Source organism: Drosophila sechellia, chromosome 2L, assembly GCF_004382195.2.
Source record: "Drosophila sechellia strain sech25 chromosome 2L, ASM438219v1, whole genome shotgun sequence".
Lineage (NCBI taxonomy): Eukaryota > Metazoa > Arthropoda > Insecta > Diptera > Drosophilidae > Drosophila > Drosophila sechellia.
Genome location: NC_045949.1, coordinates 17,650,602 through 17,668,179, shown reverse-complemented (window position 1 = coordinate 17,668,179; position 17,578 = coordinate 17,650,602). Strand labels below are relative to the sequence as shown.

Sequence of the window (17,578 nt, the reverse complement as noted above, 5' to 3'; positions counted from 1 at the left end):
CAGTTGGAATATATGATACGGTTGCCTTTCGAATGTGGGCATTAAAAACTGTTGCACAACTCATTTGAGACTATAATGAATATGGTTGTGTTTTGGCTACCACTATATTAGAAATATATTAGATTCGTATATCCCTCTTTGCCAGGTCGTCAACCAGCATGACAAGCTCATTATAATCGCATGCCGATGCCCCGAAAAACTTTTTAATTTAGTTAGGAAAGAAAATAATATACAAAGAAAAAGCCATCATCATCATCTTCGGCAGAAGTCTTTTCCAGCTGGCTGCAAATGTATTCGTGTAGGAATAACTTTTCCTGCCTACTTTTCCGCACTTTTATTCGCCCACTAAATGCAAATTTGTATAATTTGATTTTGTTACAATTCGCAAGATCCACGAAAAAGCTCTACCTTTTTGATCCGTTTTTATTTCCCCAAAGAAAATTCCGTTATAGCCGCAAAATTAATCAAGCAAAAACACAGAGAGCGAAAAATGGATTTTTAGAAAATGTTTTCTTAAATGGCATATTTCCATTTCGCAAAGAAATTCATGCGAAGCATACGGTATTTATGAAATTGTATGTTCCGTTTTATGGGGCCATCAAAAGGGCGTTCAATTTCAAAAATTGAAGAATAATTGCGACGAAAGTGGATCAGAGCGGCAAAGGCGGGCGAAAAATCTTTGCTGATTATTGACACTAATTGGTCTTTGGCTTGAACAGCAAGACGCTCAATTTAGCTACTAATTAAACGAGATGGAGAATGCGTAAACTAGAGCATAAATTAAAGGCTCCTCTTAGTAAAGATGCCATCGCATTGTATCCAGGAGATAAGAGAATATGAAAAATAATGCCAAAGAACAGGACTATAGTCCTAATATAATTATGTTGTAAGTGCTAATCAGCTGAAGATAGTTTACCTATTGATATACTACTAATTTCATATTAATTAATTAATCATACTAATTTCATATTTATTCCATATCCAATTACTCACCTTTGCTATAGTAACGATGTCCTGCAAAGAAAAAGAAAAACACTCATTAATAAACTTGTTTCCAGGCCACTTTGGACCTATTTCAATTAGCAGAAGAGCTCTGCGTAGAAAACATTTTTATATTTCAAAGTGAGCCCTCTTGGCCAATGCTCAAGTGATGCTCCAGGGATCTTGGCACATATAACATACAACATTTACATTCTAAGGCCAATGAGAGCAGTTTCACCTTGACAACGCCTTAAATTCAATGGCAAATGTCAATCTTTTCAGTCGTGTAACCTTTACTAAATATAGTAGAGCTTAAACAGCCTACGGAAAGGTGTCATTGAGTGAGTGGGACATGCATTTACAAAAGCAACATTAATTCCAAAGACATACCAGCTACGGATGCCGTAGTACGGAAGGAATTTGTTTGCTAAGGCTTTTGGGGATATATCTAATTTTGGCATACTTGTGGCAAGGAAAGATAATTTTCCAATTACCAACAGGAAAATGTTATGTAAGTCCTTATTTAAACTTTTATGAAAACTACTTCGCTTCTATATATGTAGATAGATATGTTTTATATTAATAAATAGAAACCAGAAGGTAAAATATGAAACTCTAGTGGATTTTATAGCCTTCGATATTTTATTAAATTCATTCATTTATTTTGTATCATTAAATAGTAACACAAGCAAGTGTATCTAATAGTAGCGAGGCTGGAATTTTGCGTTTGCTCGCGTTTTATATTTGAAATAATATCATGGTTGCAAACTCTTTAGGTGCGCTGCGTTACTACGCGGACTAACGTCCATAGTGAAATGGAAGATGTGGTATACTTTTAGGCAGTTTTTGTATCACTATTTCGGTGATAGTTTTTTGCTAATTTCGTTTGGGATCTTTTTCATAAAGTTCATAAAGCAATTCATAAAAGCATATGGGTTTGTTTCATTTTGAGACCCCTGATATGTGTTTTAAAGCGCAGGCATTTATCATGTGAAAATAGCAAAATTAGCCGAGCGACTAACTGACTGCCCAGTGCTATTCTCCCTTTGTGGGCGTGGCTTCACTTCGCATAGCCGCCAGAGGGCGTGCCAGTATAAATGGCCTTCACTAAAACTAGAACCAAACTAAAACACAGGGTTAAAATGGCATCACAACGACATTGACGCATCAAGCGAAAGCCCTTGGCTATAGTATCCACACGAAGGATTTAAGAGCGAGCTAGATTAAGGCTAGAAGAGGGCGTGTCTGGCAATAAAGATTTATGCTGACACCTCTGGCTAAGGTCAACACCAAGGGCCGTCTGACGAAATGCAATTGGGCTTTAATGCAGCTGCAAATGCAGCAAGCATTCCATTAAAATTATGACAGTCATCAAAATGCCGCCGCTGCACAAACTATCATTAAGCAGCAGGAGGGATGCGAGTTTAATTTTTATTGGACGCTGCACTGCGCTGGGAAAATTTAATTAGGAAGCCAGTATTCTAGGCTAAGGACTCTGGGCCAAGAGCTCGAGGAGAGAATCAAGCCAAGCTGCCGAGAGTTAATCAGTTTTGCTAACTTCATTTGAGCAACTAACGGCAGGCAACTTTTGTGCAAGGTGGGTGGCATCCTGCTGCTGAAGTTGGTCTTAAAGCTTACACCCTGCCAGCCAATTACACGCACTGCAATCATTTACAAAACTTTCCCACCACTAGACGTACTTAATCGTGAGTTTGCAGACTAGTGCTGGAAAAAGCTAAAGCTAAATTATTCATTTTTAGTATATGGAGAAAAATTCAACTAATGTCAAAGTTACTTTATTTAAATTTTAGCAAAAAAAGCCAATGATAAAAAAAAAATTGTTAAATGGGTTGTTATAAAGTTTTAATAAAAACGAGTAATATATGAAAATATCAGCGTATTCTTAACATTAAGAATTAATGTCAGCTATGAAAAAGCCAAATTGACATCACAGTAGCGTTTCCACTAGAGGTTGGCTAAAAGTTGGCTAGACAAATGTTGCACTTGCATTTCCTGCCCGTCCGAGAGGAGATTTATTGCCGGGACAAAAGAGGAATTAAAAGGCCAACTATGGAGCACACATTAACCCACATTTCAATGGGGATTTATGGCTAGCCAAATAGGCCTGAAAATAATGCAGAGTGAAAGGTATGTTCGATTAGCTTTCAGAGATATCCATGCATAACTAATTTAGTTTATTATCCGATCAACATGCGCGTGTATGTCAAAATACAAATATTTATCTCCTGCACATTTAATATGTTTTGGCCTCTGTCAATTGTATTCGATTAATGTCTCTGAGTCAACATTGCATCAGGTGTTTGCAATTTTTATGAGCCCCGTTTTTGGGTCACTCAATGGCCGTCAATCAAAGGCAGGTACTTGACCACCAATCAATTCGCCCATAAATCAGGGCTCTGTGTAGAGTCTAAACAATTACAAAACAATTAAATTGTCACACCGAACTGTGAAGAGCAAACCAAGTCAAGGTTAGTGAAGAGGGGAAAAACAGTGCTCGAAGGAAAAGCGCTATCTGCTTGGCTCCTTTCAACTCGGCGCTTTTCCTCTTTCTTCTGGACATCCGACTGCTGCTCAGTCGACACGTTTCCGGTCCAGTGTCCGTGCACTGTCACAAATTTTATGTCCTTTATTTTTAAGACATTTACGTTTTAACGTACTCTCTATGTAGAGGAGCTTTATAATTAAATTAGTTAATCTGGAATAAAATCAAAGACGAACGAAACAGGAATATAATAAGCGATAGTAGCAGAATTCCTCAAAAACATTTTTTTGTGACATTATCTAAAGTAAATCTTTTTCCCCAGTGAAACCATTCCGACTGGAGGAGGAAATGGAAAAAGTGCACAACTCGAACACAATATAAACTTCATTGGGCACCAAGGCCAAATCGAACTGGCCAGCTCAACGTCTGTTTTCATTATTTATTTGCAGCAAATTAAGCCCGGGCCCTCGAATAAAAAAGGGCGAGCAAACAAACAGCGAAAGGAAGAGCCGAACTAGCAGGGCAAGTCAAGTCAAGTGTCAGCATAAATGAAATTTCCCACCACAAACTTCCGGGAAAGCGAGGAGCAGGGTGGTCGGCGGATTCATCCCTCTGTTAACAATGCATGTGCATAACAAAGGGCAAATGTCGAACTGAACTTTTCACGGTTTCACTTTCCCATTTTCCCTTTCCATGCGGAATTTGGACCTCGGACATCGACACACTTGGCTGGCGCCATTAAGGTGCAACAAAATGTGCATACGGGAAGTGCTTCCAGCAGGTTTACTTTGCACTCGAACCCTGTTATTTCGCACAATTCAATTGCACAGTCATTTCCGGTTTCGTCGAACACCCCCAGAAAAGCCATTCGAAGCCACTTCGATTGGGGTTACTCCTTGTGAGACGATTTCCGTATTGAAGGGGTAAAAAACGCGTTCCTTATGAAGGTGTTCCCACAATTGGTAAATGTACAGGATATTGCATTGATAGCTGTCTTTATGACGTTTATTTATTTTTAACCTGGATAAGCTCGGTGCATTTCGCCAGCGGAATATTATAGTGTATTGTAACAGCATTTCAAATTGGCAAAGGGTTACCCCTTTACTGTTCGATTAAGGATAGAACCCAATGAAATTTTTAAAGACTGCCCTATTGGGATTTCTAGCATGGTCAAATGGAAAATTATACGTTTTATTTAAATGAACTCCACAGTTCCAGCAAGTCAATTCCTTTGACTTGCAACTTTATTTAGAACCCTTTATTCTCCGACAGAATTTTTTTAATTGGAAGCGTTAACCAACTGTCCTCCCCTTAACCACTGCACTTATCCCACTTCCCCTGTGCCACCACCATTTTGTGGTGGCACACAAATGAGCCGCATCATTTCCGCTGTTCCCTTCGCTTTGAAGCTGAGCACAATGTTGAAACATTCAGGGACTACTGCAGATAACAGAGTATAGTTGGGGTAGGAAAAAACTACGATTTTACCAAGTTCTAGTGAAGCGTTACATTTGCGGGGTTCCGTTCGCTTGAGCTTCAATCGCCGGGTTTTTGCCTTTTTTCTGCTGCTTTTGTGCTAACTTTTTTAATGAACTTGTTGATGTTGCGTGAGTACGTTGCTGTTCTTGCTGATTTCATTGTACTTGCTGTACGTTTTTTCCATTTTTTGCTGCCGCAGCCGGTTGTCTGTCAAATCATTTGCTCAACTGCGGCGGGATGTTCAGTGCGTTTAAATGGCTTTTGAACTCAAACACTTGACACTTAATTAGTGGTCAGCAATTACACTTCTTAATTTATCTGCTGAAGCGAAACCAAGTCAAGGTTAATTTCCATGATATTATTAGATTACTTGGTGACCTAAGAAATCCCCATCTCCCCCCAACATCGTTTTATTCCCAAGTATGTAGTTCACTCTGGTTATAATATATGATGGGTTCATATCCTATTTTTATCATGTCAACTAAAAATCTCCACTTCCCTAATTCCAACAGTTTTGGGGGTGGGTGGGTTCTTGTAATTCGCGGCTTGCAATATTTCCACATCTTTAAGCTTTCAACTGCCTTAGCATTTATTCATCCAGTGAGTGGCTGGAACGCCCCTGTAAGGTCGTGAAATATGCAACACCCTCTTGGCTCTACATTTTCGGCAGCCCATGAAGCACCCACTCCTCGACTACCGACGACTGTATTATGAATAATTAATTAAAATTTAATTAAAGCTGTCTAACTTGGCACAGGTCTCCCCTTCGTTGTAAGAACTAATGCGGCCTGCGGGCTGCCAGGTCGAGCTAATAAATCAAGAGCGCGTTAACGAAACTGATATGCCATCTCTACCAACAAAAAAGAAACAAGTACGTAGGAGTTGAAAGTCCCTTGATGAGAGGGTAAGACAAAACTTGGTGGCCAGCCAGGCGTTAAAAGCGCAAGCGACGGGCAAACTGGAAATGTAACAATTAATGTCATCAGCTTGCAATAACAACAACGGTAACAGCAGTCAAATAAACAATGGCCACGAGTGGTTAACAATGCCAAACAACGTGGCCAACTACAAAATGGTCCAGTGGTCACCCAGCATGGCCAAATAGCAGATAGAGGGATATAGGGGGCGAGATAGTGGCTTATGCGGCATGTGTGCTGTTTGCATGTTGTTTGACCAGGGCGGCAATGCAGGCTGCATAACTTGTTGACTTGTTCTGACTAATTGTCAGGCGAGAGCGAGTATCAGAGGCAAATAAAATCAAGCTGAATAACCCAGAAGAGTCAATCAATCCACTCGAGGAAAATTATATAAGTTTTTGCGCAGAAAAACTATAGTAGTCCCAATATAAGGGTTCATTGGGCCACACTGTTAACTTCCTGAAGGCAAAGCCGTCTCCCTAAGATTCTCTCAATTCCAGAATTTCATCGATACTATATAAACGACATTCCACAGCACTCGCACACATAAATTACTGACCCATCTTATTGTTTCTCAGGGATTCCACGCAGAGACCCAAAATACCCGAGTTAAATGACCGAAACTGTGCCACATTTTCTACTCATTTTCCCAAGCAACTAGCATATAAAAACGAGGCTAACTCTTAGCACTAATTAAGTCAAAACCTTAGCATTTGCCTTGGGGCAGGTGCTTGTGGACCAAAAAGGATTCATCTTGGGAGCTGTGAGAAGGATGTGTATTAATAGGAAACCCTTGTTGCGAAGGCTTCGGGGCACATAAAAATGTCATATGTCAACTACAGGTTGCCTTGTCAGCACTCATTAAGCTCTTAACCTCATTCGAGCCAACGCACACAGCCACACTTGGCCCTCTCACACGGACTCAGACATACAGCCCCACTCATACACACACACAGGGGCACTCAACATCCTGGACAAATGCAAGTGAGCGCTTTATTACCAATGTCGACACGGCTGTACGGTAGAAAGCAAAACTGGCAGGACAACAGAGTTTCCAGGACTATTGTCTCGCTTGAAAACCGGGTTCATTGGCCGGGTATCAGTACTCATTTTTCTGGGAAATTATGAATGTGCAGGGCTCGCGTAATTGGCTTTTTTCTTTCGCTGCCTTTCAAATTATTAAACTCGACTTGTGTTGGGCCCTTTCGCATTTCCTTGGACCGAAAGTATGAAATCAAATTAATTACGGAGACGACGAGGGCTGATAGAATAAGTACTCAGAAGGATACTCCGCTTCCTCATGCACATGCATGAAATTTTCTTTTAATAATTAATGCTTCTGCTTCCATCTTCTCCTTTTGTGCCAGTGCCATTCATTTCAAGGCATTTCCCAGGCGATTCTTATCTGGCCTCTTTATCATTATCAACTTCATCAGTTAGTTAGATAGGCAGTGGGCGAAGACAGGATGGGTAAACAACTCGAATGGGGCATATTCGCAGGGAAGATACTATGAGTCATACATAGGATATTAAATACCATATATCATCCTTAAAATCCCAGTTTTACTGATTATCTCAATATTAAAAAAAAAAAAAAAAAAAAAACATGCTGCATACTTTAAGCTTGGGCCTTATATTTTTTTGTCCGCTTCTGTGCATATGTCTCCAGAATTCTTTATAGGAAACGAATGTTTGCCTGGTAATAATTTGATTTCTCCGCCTCTGTTTGATTAAGAATGTCTAACACACACCCTGGACCTACCCACACATTCAGGAAAAATACGTTGGCAGTCGTAGTTTTAGCTTGCAGTCATTTTGGGCTTAGATATTGGATTTCAGTTCGCATTTCTTTCATTCCTTCACATATCGAATTTTCCGCCTTTGAAACATGGTCAGCATATTGTTAAACAAGCCTCCATTGGCCCGTCGACTTCCTTGCCTTCGTGCCTTTGGCAATTTTGGGGGGACCGATATATTTGGCAGCTTTCATTACAAATAATTTCCCCCAACGAAACACAGTTGCATTGAAGTTGGCATGGACGTTGCGAAATAAATTTATGAAAAGGGAATTTTTTTTCTCTCTAGATGTGATAGTATGATAAATGGCACAGAATGAGTGCAACTGTCAAAGCACTGAAATCTGTCACGAAAGTCAAAACAAGTTGGGGAAAATCAAATATTTGCGACAGAAACTTACCCTCCTCTGTGTGGGTTTATTGAACTTTCAACTTGGTCGTCGTCTGTCTGCAATATAAAGTTGAATATATGTTGATTAATATGCATTAATCAAGGCGAATTAAGCGTATTTAATGTTGACAAAATCTTAATCAGGGGCAAGTTATCTCTCTACTTAATTAAGCAAGTAGCAATTCAATTAGTTGTGCTGGCAAAGTTAAGGGCAAAATCACGTGGGAAAAGGATCGGCGTGTAACCAGTACACAGGTGTGCTAATAAAGACACACATACTTACATATATACATATACTCGGCGAGTTTGAGGAGGGGTCTTGGTGAGCCGCAAAATCAGAAATGTTAATTAAAATCACTGAGCGTTGAGGCTAGGCGACAGGCATGCTAAGCAGCCCCAAATGTCTGTAGGGAATTTGGTGACTCTGGGGAAAAGGGAGCAGAAAAGCCGGAAAACCCTGACCACAACGGTGAAGGAAAGACAAATGTTGCAGATAGCAATCTGACTGGGTTTATTAAATGTGGTGTAAAGATGCCAAATTAAAACAAATTAATTTGGAAGAAGGTAAGGATTGAATTGGGAGAGACGATCATGAAAAATAGTTCAGTGTTATCTATTGTTCATATTGAAAAATAATATCCTATATTTAGAGATATTTACCAAATATTGCTAAGTACATTTTTAAAATTTTATCATCTATTTAAAATGATACTGAAAATTTGTTAGGGAAATTTTCGTTTTGAGCTTTTAAAATTATTTTTAAATAACCGGATCAATTTGTCTGGAAACGTTAGTTGTATTCATCTTTTTCGGGACATCAAAGCTGCAAAATACTGTGCACTGTTGCCAAAAATAAAGGCAAAAAGACAACAAAACTGAATTGCATTTAAAATTCGTAATGGACGTACCGGAAATACAGAATTCCGATCAGGAAGCACGGGGGTCAGGAAATGAAGTAAAAAAGTGCCGCAAACGAAAGCACGAAAAGCCAAAGCAAAGCTTACAGCTTGCATAAAAAAAACCGAAGGTTACAGAATAAACAAAAGAGCTGAATATAAGTATTGTATATTGAAAAAATGCAACGCAAAGGACGCGAATAGAATGGACGACCTTCCCTTTGATCATAAATTGGGCACAATAAATTAAAAATAAATAAAAAGGCGGAAGCGGCCACCTCAGGACCAAGACAATTAAAGTTAGGAATAAAACGTAATGCACCTGGGAAATGACTTTTAATTTTCCAGCGAGCCGCTCAAACCATTGGCTTTCAATTTGGTCTAGTTGAAATTGCTCGATGATTTGAGTTCCGGCCTCCGCAACATGACTCCCGACAACAAGTTGCACTTAAACGTATGCTAACTTTCATTAAAAGCCACTTAACTAGTGCGAGGACAACGGAGACCACACCATAGCACCATCGGACCATGGGACCCCCCCTGCCCACCACTTGACCAACTAACCACTTGACCCACATGACCCACTGTGGCAACAACAAAAGCGAGCGATGGCACGTGGATACTGTGAGTCCGTCCTCTAGGATTCCTGTTAGTTGGCTTAGAGGACTTAGAAGTAGGGCGTGTCTGCCGCCCCTGAAAGAGGATGTGGCCCACTCCGGCACATCGTTAGTCATATTTTTTTCACCAGGCACTGCAAACTTTTTGGCAAACAGGAAGCTCGGAAAGAGATATTTTTAATTAAATTAAATAACAGTGCGTACTGGGAGAGCGAATGGCGGGCGACTTGTGGTTTTTGGGACGAAATGCAAAAGTCAAAACTGCTGCATACTTATGTGGTCAAAAGTTTTAACCAGATTAGAGATTTTATTTAAAATCTTAAAAGCGAAACGTCCGAAGGGTCTGTGCCACAGAAAGTTGGTGCAAATATTGTAGTACTACAGGGATTACTTTAGCAAATTGAAAGCTTCGCTTTATTCAAAATATTCCTGCATTTCAAACACATTTGTGACTAATTGTCGAGCAGTTTAAAAGTTTCTGCAGCAGAAGTTCCTCTCTCAGCCGATTAAGTGTACTTATCAAAGGCACATTGACTCACATATGTATGCTGTCCACATTTCGATTTTTGTTATCAACGTTCGCTTATTTCTATTTCATTAGCTGCTATTTTTCTTTAATTTTTCGCCGCCAAACAAACAAACAAAAATACCACAAAAAAAAAACAGTCAAAGTTGAAAAATGGCTACGCCGGGAAAAAACTGAAAAATAAAGGCCATGAGCAAAAAGGAAGAATGGGGGCACTGCAGACAAAACTTGAAAACTTTTGGTGATTCTTTCTCGCTTTTTTTTTGTCCAACTGTTTTCTTTTAATGCCGAGGCGTGAAAACAAAACTTTTTTTGCCTCTCACTAGGCACTTTCAATAGGAGACACTAATAGTCTGAAATTGAAATGGATTTTCGAGCTTGTGCAAATATGTTGTGCAGTAAAAACAAACAAAATCGAAAAAGTTCACCAAAGAACACCGTATGCATCAAAATTAGCAATAGATTTGATACAAGCGAAACTGGGTCAAATGAATCTTACCAGCTATTAAAAGTGACATATTTTGAGTCTTTCCAATCAGAAAATAAGTCACAATGAAGTTATTTAAAGCTAATTTATAATCTAGCTTTAAATAATTTCATTGTGACCTATTTTCTTTAAAACAAAAATAGAGCCAATAACAAAAAAAGTTAAAATATTTAGATAATTCTGCGATATGCCTTTTATAAAAATGTACGATTATTTTTACAACAACGATATGCAAATTGAATGAAATTGAACAGCCAAATGATAATGCCGTTTTATAAACCATTTGCCTTGTTTGTTTTATTCGACTAATATATATTTGTACAATCTATTAGGTATTTAATTAAATATGCGCTTTCAAGCGTTATAAAAAACTGAAACTGTTGAATTTACGGAGTGCCGGGCAAACATGCAAATCAAATGCTAATCAGCGACTTCCCATGAAATTCAATTTTGATATATGGTATCTATTACAAATGACTCCCAAACCAATTTTGCTTGCTTGTTTGTGTGACCCAAATAGAAGTTTCCCCAAAATTCAGCGCTCAATTTCCGCAAACAAACAATCGAACAAAAGCCAACTGTGAATGTGAATATGCAGCACAGAGCTCTGCGAGCCAGAAGTTTTGTGCATTTTGTGTCTGTTCTTGTCCAGCGCAGTGGAATTTCGCCTCCGGCTGGGATAATTAAAATTAGTAATTGAAAAGGTCCGACAGATCCACGGCGGAGGGGTATTTTACACCTTGCGCAACTCCAAAACCCCGGGCAATCTATCAAGCTCGCCTGCCAGCGCGCCAAATTCAATTTTCCGCAGCAAAAAGTTGCTAATATTTAGCAAGAGCCCTTCGATCGATGCGTTTATGGATTACTCCGCAGCCAGACAGCTGAAGCCGTAAACAGAAATTGATTGTATATTTCAACTATTGCGAAAATGTTAGCACATCTCGGCCACAACTCACTTTCCATAAATTAAATTCAATACATTTTTTCATTCTATGCAGATTTTTGCCAGCATCTCTGGTTGCCAGCAAAGGCAGTCGAAGGAAAAATATCAACGAGATCGAGCCAAAAAGTGTCTGGGTATTTGGGTCAGAAATGAATTAGAAAGTGCTGACTAACTGAAATGAATGGCTTCGATGCGATTTGGTCTACATAAATATTGTACCAAAGCTCGTCTGCCGGTAAACTTTTGTGGTCAACGGGTCGGCTAATCGATATTAAGTTGAAATTCGAGTCCGACGTGTGGTCCCCACATCAAATGTATGGCAATCTTTGATTTTTGGTCTCCGCAGCGGCAACGATTTTCAACATTAATTGAATTCAGTTCCTGGCAAATTCTGTTTTCCTTCTGTACGGGTTCCTTGGAAATTTAGCACTTGTGGTGAGTGCGGTGAGCAAAGGATGGCAAACAACGCGGCCAAAAATGTCCAAAGAATTACATTTTTGAAGTGTTGCCAAGGACTCAAGGACAGCGATGCCGCAAAATAATTTAGGGCACGTAAATATTTGGCACTGCAATAATTAAAAAATTAAATGACATTTATTTTAGAATTTAATTATGAGAATTAGTAGCTTGAAAACCGAGGGTATTAAATTGTGAGCTGCTTAGGACAAAATTTTTATGAAATAAATAAAAAACTTAAATGCTTTTTATTAAGAAACATTCCTTTTTTAAATAAAAAATTGAAACTCTCTCAGCGGAAATTCACAGACTAGTCTAGCCTGCAGTAGTAGTGCCTAATTCGCATTAACTTTGGTGTAGCGCAGTTTCGTTTTCCTGGTCGAAATTTTCCGGCTTTGGTGCTGTGCACTCGAGCACTTTGTCGGCTGCCTCATAAATCTTGAGTGAAAATTTTCGTTTGGACCATAAAAAATTAACAATGCGTAAAGGGGCAGGCCGAAGTTACGAAGAGGACTTCTGTGAGGTTTTAGCTTAGCCACGATTCCAGGGAAGGCTGGCCAAGTATGTCCCTGCTGCACTTGAGAGCCACAAGCACCCATACACACGCAGAGCCACATGCACACACACATTGCACCCGCACACTTCGGTATGCTAGTGTGTGCATGGGCAGCCATAAAGGTTTTGTGGCCCAGTTGGGCAGACTCCTTGGCTGACAGCCCCTCATATACGCCTCATCGCCCTCAGAAGTGCACAGAAAACATGAGATCTACTAGGGAGAGGAACTGATTTTAGAATCCAACTCATTAAAACGAATTGCTTCTCAGACTAAATGTTTAACATATCATCAACATTATGTTTCAGCGCTATATATTATTTAAATAGTTTAAAAATTTTGAAATAAGTGGGGTCGAACATATTTTTTATGTTTATATAACACATAACAATGTAACTTACTTCGAAATAAGACACATTAATTCACAAATTAATAACAATAATAAACATTTTTTCTTCCGGTGCCGTATCGGGTTTGGGTCCGATATTTGCGGTCAGTTCTTCGACCGTGCATTACGGAAGCCGGAACATGAGATTTCTCTCCACTCGTGTTTAATTTTGTATGAACTGGCCTTGGAGTGAATTGGATCCTGGGATGCCGCCTTTGAGTGTCTATCTGGATGTCAGTCAGTCCATTGCTCGTAAGTGCATTGGGGAGCCTCGCCTGTGCGCTCCGCAAGAAGTCCTTAATTGTGAATATGTGTTAATGTATTCCCTTTAGCACGTTAACATTTTATTTTGCCATTTTAAATACTCCCAATCTGGCTTTAAGTCCAGTAAAAGGCGAGGAATGGGAAAGGAACCTTGTCCAACGTGACACTGAACACGTTTTAATGCTGAGCAGCTTCTGGCCCCAGTCCTCATAGCTTATGCCCATAGATAAGCGACGGCAGGACCTCCTTCTTTGCTCCCTCTTTTCGTCCTTGCGGTTGCTCCGGACGTTTTTGTTTTTCCTTTTTTGTCCTGCGGTTTGTAGGAGAAATTTTTTGGTGGCGAGTGGGAAGTATACCCTCTTAATGCTGCTGGCCATTTAAGCAAATTATGAAATTTTCATAATTCTGTATTGTAATTGCTTAAAGCTTAGGCGAAATTAAAAGCGAAAAGTTTTCGAAAGAAAAATGTTAACGGCAGATTAATAATATATCTGAAGACCAAGCGGTACCTATAACTTTATATTTGCATTATTTTTGAGTTTTTGCTCTTTACTTTCTGAGTGGGCTCCTTGTTTTAGTCAATTTCCCATCAATCTGAGCCTAATCTCCTGGGAAACCACAGCAAAGAAATAGCTCAGTGATGGCAAAATCCTTTTGTTTAATAACCGCAATCGGGGCTACACACATTGCGACCGACCAGGCTTTATTTATATTTAATTGTGCTGACCACATTGTTGGCACGTTACACCTCAAATTGTAATTATATCCATGATGGACTCGTCCACTCAGTGCACGTGCCATTAATTATGAAAATATTGCCGAAACACTTCTGGGTGAAAAGACGCTTTTCCAGCCACCTCTCTCTTTCTCGCTTTATCCATTTCCTCACATCTCAGTAAACAAATACAACAAGGACATGGCTTTTCCTTTGCTGGCACTTGCATTAAATTTAAAGTATTTACCACAATATTTTCGCTACACTTGCCTCAAATTGTATTCTCAGTTCGCCATTTGTAACAATGCGGACTCACACACACACACACACACATATCAAGAATGCCTGAGTGAGTGTGTGTATACTTTATAAAATGTATTGTGTTTTTGGAGTTTTCGTCTGGGCTGGAAAACTCTGCTTTAGGTCCTGTGTGGCTTTCTCCGGTTTTTTGTATGGTTCATGTTTGTGGGATTTCACGGTAGCCAAAGTGTGATTTTTACTGAATTCCACAGAAAGAAGAGGTCTATTAGTTTTACATGATAACGAGTCCCTAAATAAATAAGCTAAAAATGTTAACGCATAGAAATACTTGGAAGAAAATAACTTGATGAAATACGGGAATATGAAAGCACTCGCAAGTTTTCAAAAAGTTGTTCAAATCGTTTCTAACTTTATTTCTAATTATAATTTTTCTTCTTTGGTTTTCTTAAATATCACAGTGCGTGGTTAGTTTATCATGTTGACTCTTATTTAAATACTTCAGAGAAACGTACACTTGATAGATATACAGCTTAATGTTCCACGTAATTAATTCAATTCCAGCTCTTATTTTACTCTGCCTTTTCTCCTTGCCAGCCAAGTGCATGTAATATTTACTGAACCAAATTAAGGACATGAAAAATTCTTGCCAAATTTAGCACGAGCCTGGTTGGAAACTGAAATTGAATAACTTCGAGGGTGGTTAGTGGGTGAAAAATGTCTTAATGAAAATTAGGTAGCCAGACGATATTTTTCGTGGGCCAACTGGCAAACTGATTTGGGTCTGACTTCTTAAGACGCCAGGACACGTAGGCAGCGGCAGCCGCAGGACATTCAAGGCAGTTAAACTTTTGGCCACCGAATAGGCTCCCAAAAACGTGCAATTATTCAAAGTACGAAAAGAGTTTTCGCATTAAACGTGTAACTTTTGCTGGAATTTGGAACGAGATGCAAGAAAATTGTTCATAAGTTGGAGACAACTTTCCGTTCACTTCTTGCGGCTGAAACGAGCCGAAGGAAACATTTTCATTTTCATTCCAGTCAGCATCTAATTTATTGCCGCAATTTGCCTAGCTGCCGTTGTTTCTGCATATTAATTTAACATAAACGGCTCACAACCATCACCAAATTGCCTCCAAAATGATTACACGACACTCAGCCTTGTTATCCTTGATATCCTTGCTGAATTTCCGACGACGTTCTGGATTTGGCAACGCGGCGCTGAAGATCAACATCAAATTACCCTAATCAAATTGTCATTACGCATATTTTAAGTAAATGAGTGCGTGAATTTAGATCAAATTAGCAGGCGTCTGCAACTGGCTGACATTCAATTTACATGTGATTTTCGGGGGTACATTTTTTACGAGCTTCCCAAACAGGAAAAGTTAATGTGGCTGATTTATTTTAAATTTACAGTCGAAGGCAAATAACAAACTATAAAATATCGGATGATAATGTTTTCGAAAACTTTAGGATAGTTTATAATTTCAGCAATTTTATGGATTTTGCCGGGCTATAATATTTTTGAACTGAAATATAATCCGTTTCCTGTCATGGGCTTTAGATTAAAGTTCAACAAAACCACGATCACAATGTACGTACGCCAAGTTAATTATTTCTCCTGCCACAAGTGCACCCTTCACTCTTCACTGAAACATGCGGTGAAATATATCCTTCACTGCCAACTTCCAAAGCCCAGTTTTGTTGAGTAGCGGAAATTAATCAGGAACGGGTTAACCGCTTGGCAGTGGAGGCGCTTAAAGGCTTCCTACCACTGGGATGCTCGGCAAACAAAATAAAGCTTAGTTAGCAAGCAGTTTAGAAAAGTTGCTAGGAAAAAATAAGTAAATATAGAGCGGAGCATATAAACTACTAACAAGACATAAATGGACGAAGAATAAGCAAGGATAACTGAAAAGTTTCTTCTACGGAGAGGGAGCATTGTGGAATAGCAGCGCATGCAGAGAACAAAAAGTTCTGGCAAAACACCTCAAGAATCGTAGGGATGGGGTGAACTTTCCACTGAACTGAAGCTGAACTTTTATTTGTTTGACTCGTGAGCAACAAACTTTGCCACCATCGTCATTTCACCCGTGCAACTAGTCTTTTGTTTCTTCGTAATTTTTTCTTTATATGTAGCTGTAAGTCAGTGATGCTAAATGTTGCATTTCAAGAAAACAAATGAAGCTTTGTAGACTAAAAATCCAGCTAAACAAATAATTATTCTATGCAAATATCAAATATTATTTTTCTCCAGCTTAGTTATAAATTACAAAAGAATCTTTATTGATTTACCCTTTTGGTGCTACATATATATTAAAAATATCAGTTTAAAAATCTCTTTCTCTGAAACTGTGTGGCACTTGCGTTTAGAGTTATTATTTAAAATAGCCAGAATGGGCTGAAAAATAGCCATGTTCGCAAAACTCAACAAGGGGCAACCCCAAGTGGCACCCAAACGAGCAGAAGAACCGCTCGCCGAGTGCACTTCAAATTACTCGAATGATACTTGATGGTTGCAATCAGCAAAGAACCCCAACCGGCAAGCAGACTTCATTATTTTGATAGCAATTAGCAAATTGAGTTCTATAATATTTCTGTTGTCCACTGCACAGCTCTCCCTTTGAGTTGTTTTAATTTTATTGTTGTGTCGTGTGTGGCGAAATGTTGTCAAGCAATTAGTGCAGCACGACTGGGTTTTTCCGCTTTCGCCGGGGAACACTCTGCGTATGCTTGATATAGGAGCAACCACGTAGGTGAATCCTTTTGGGGTCTCGCTTTTTGTGCGAGCACTTGGCATTGTAATTAACTTGGTGCATCCCAAAAATATCTGACCTCGGGGGAAACTTCAGCAAACGGCTCTTTTTAGTTGAATACCGAGCAGCTGGTAAAACACGGATTCGCTGACACCAGCTTTCGGGTGTGAAAACATTTGACAAACACCCACGTTCAAATAAGCGATATAAGAGTTGAATAAAATATATGCTGCATAATACGGGAATAAAATAAAATGTGGTCGAGAAAAGGTATTATTTACAAAATGAAAGCTTAAGAACATGTAATGGCTTAGAAATACACTTTATAATACATTATTTTTGTATGCTATTGAATGTCACCCATATAAAGTCCTTAATCTTAATAAAGTTTATAAGGCTTATAAAAATACAAAAAATGAATTGTACACTTTTATCCAACCAAACAGATTTAAATTGGATAGTTTCCGTGCAAAACACACAGCGGAGAGTTTTTTGCAACTCCCCTAACTAAGTTCCTAACTAAGTTAGCTTTACATATGGCAACGTTTAAGCGCGGTTTAGCTAAGCCTATGCCATCTGCCCATCTACACCCTCTTTAACGGCTCAATTATGTCTGCAATTGTTATGTTCCTGATCCATTTAACCTCAT

At 39.1% G+C, this 17,578-nt stretch overlaps 1 protein-coding gene across 1 annotated transcript in view; it reads right to left on the bottom strand.

The window, feature by feature from the left end:
- LOC6614520 (insulin-like growth factor-binding protein complex acid labile subunit) overlaps positions 1-17,578 on the bottom strand; it is a 49,225-nt gene that overhangs the window by 26,499 nt on the left and 5,148 nt on the right. The window contains exons 2-3 of the mRNA XM_002038915.2: positions 8,078-8,124; positions 994-1,014 (exon numbers count right to left, since the gene is read on the bottom strand). The gene's annotated coding sequence lies outside the window, so the exon portion shown is untranslated. The remainder of the gene's footprint in view (positions 1-993; positions 1,015-8,077; positions 8,125-17,578) is intronic.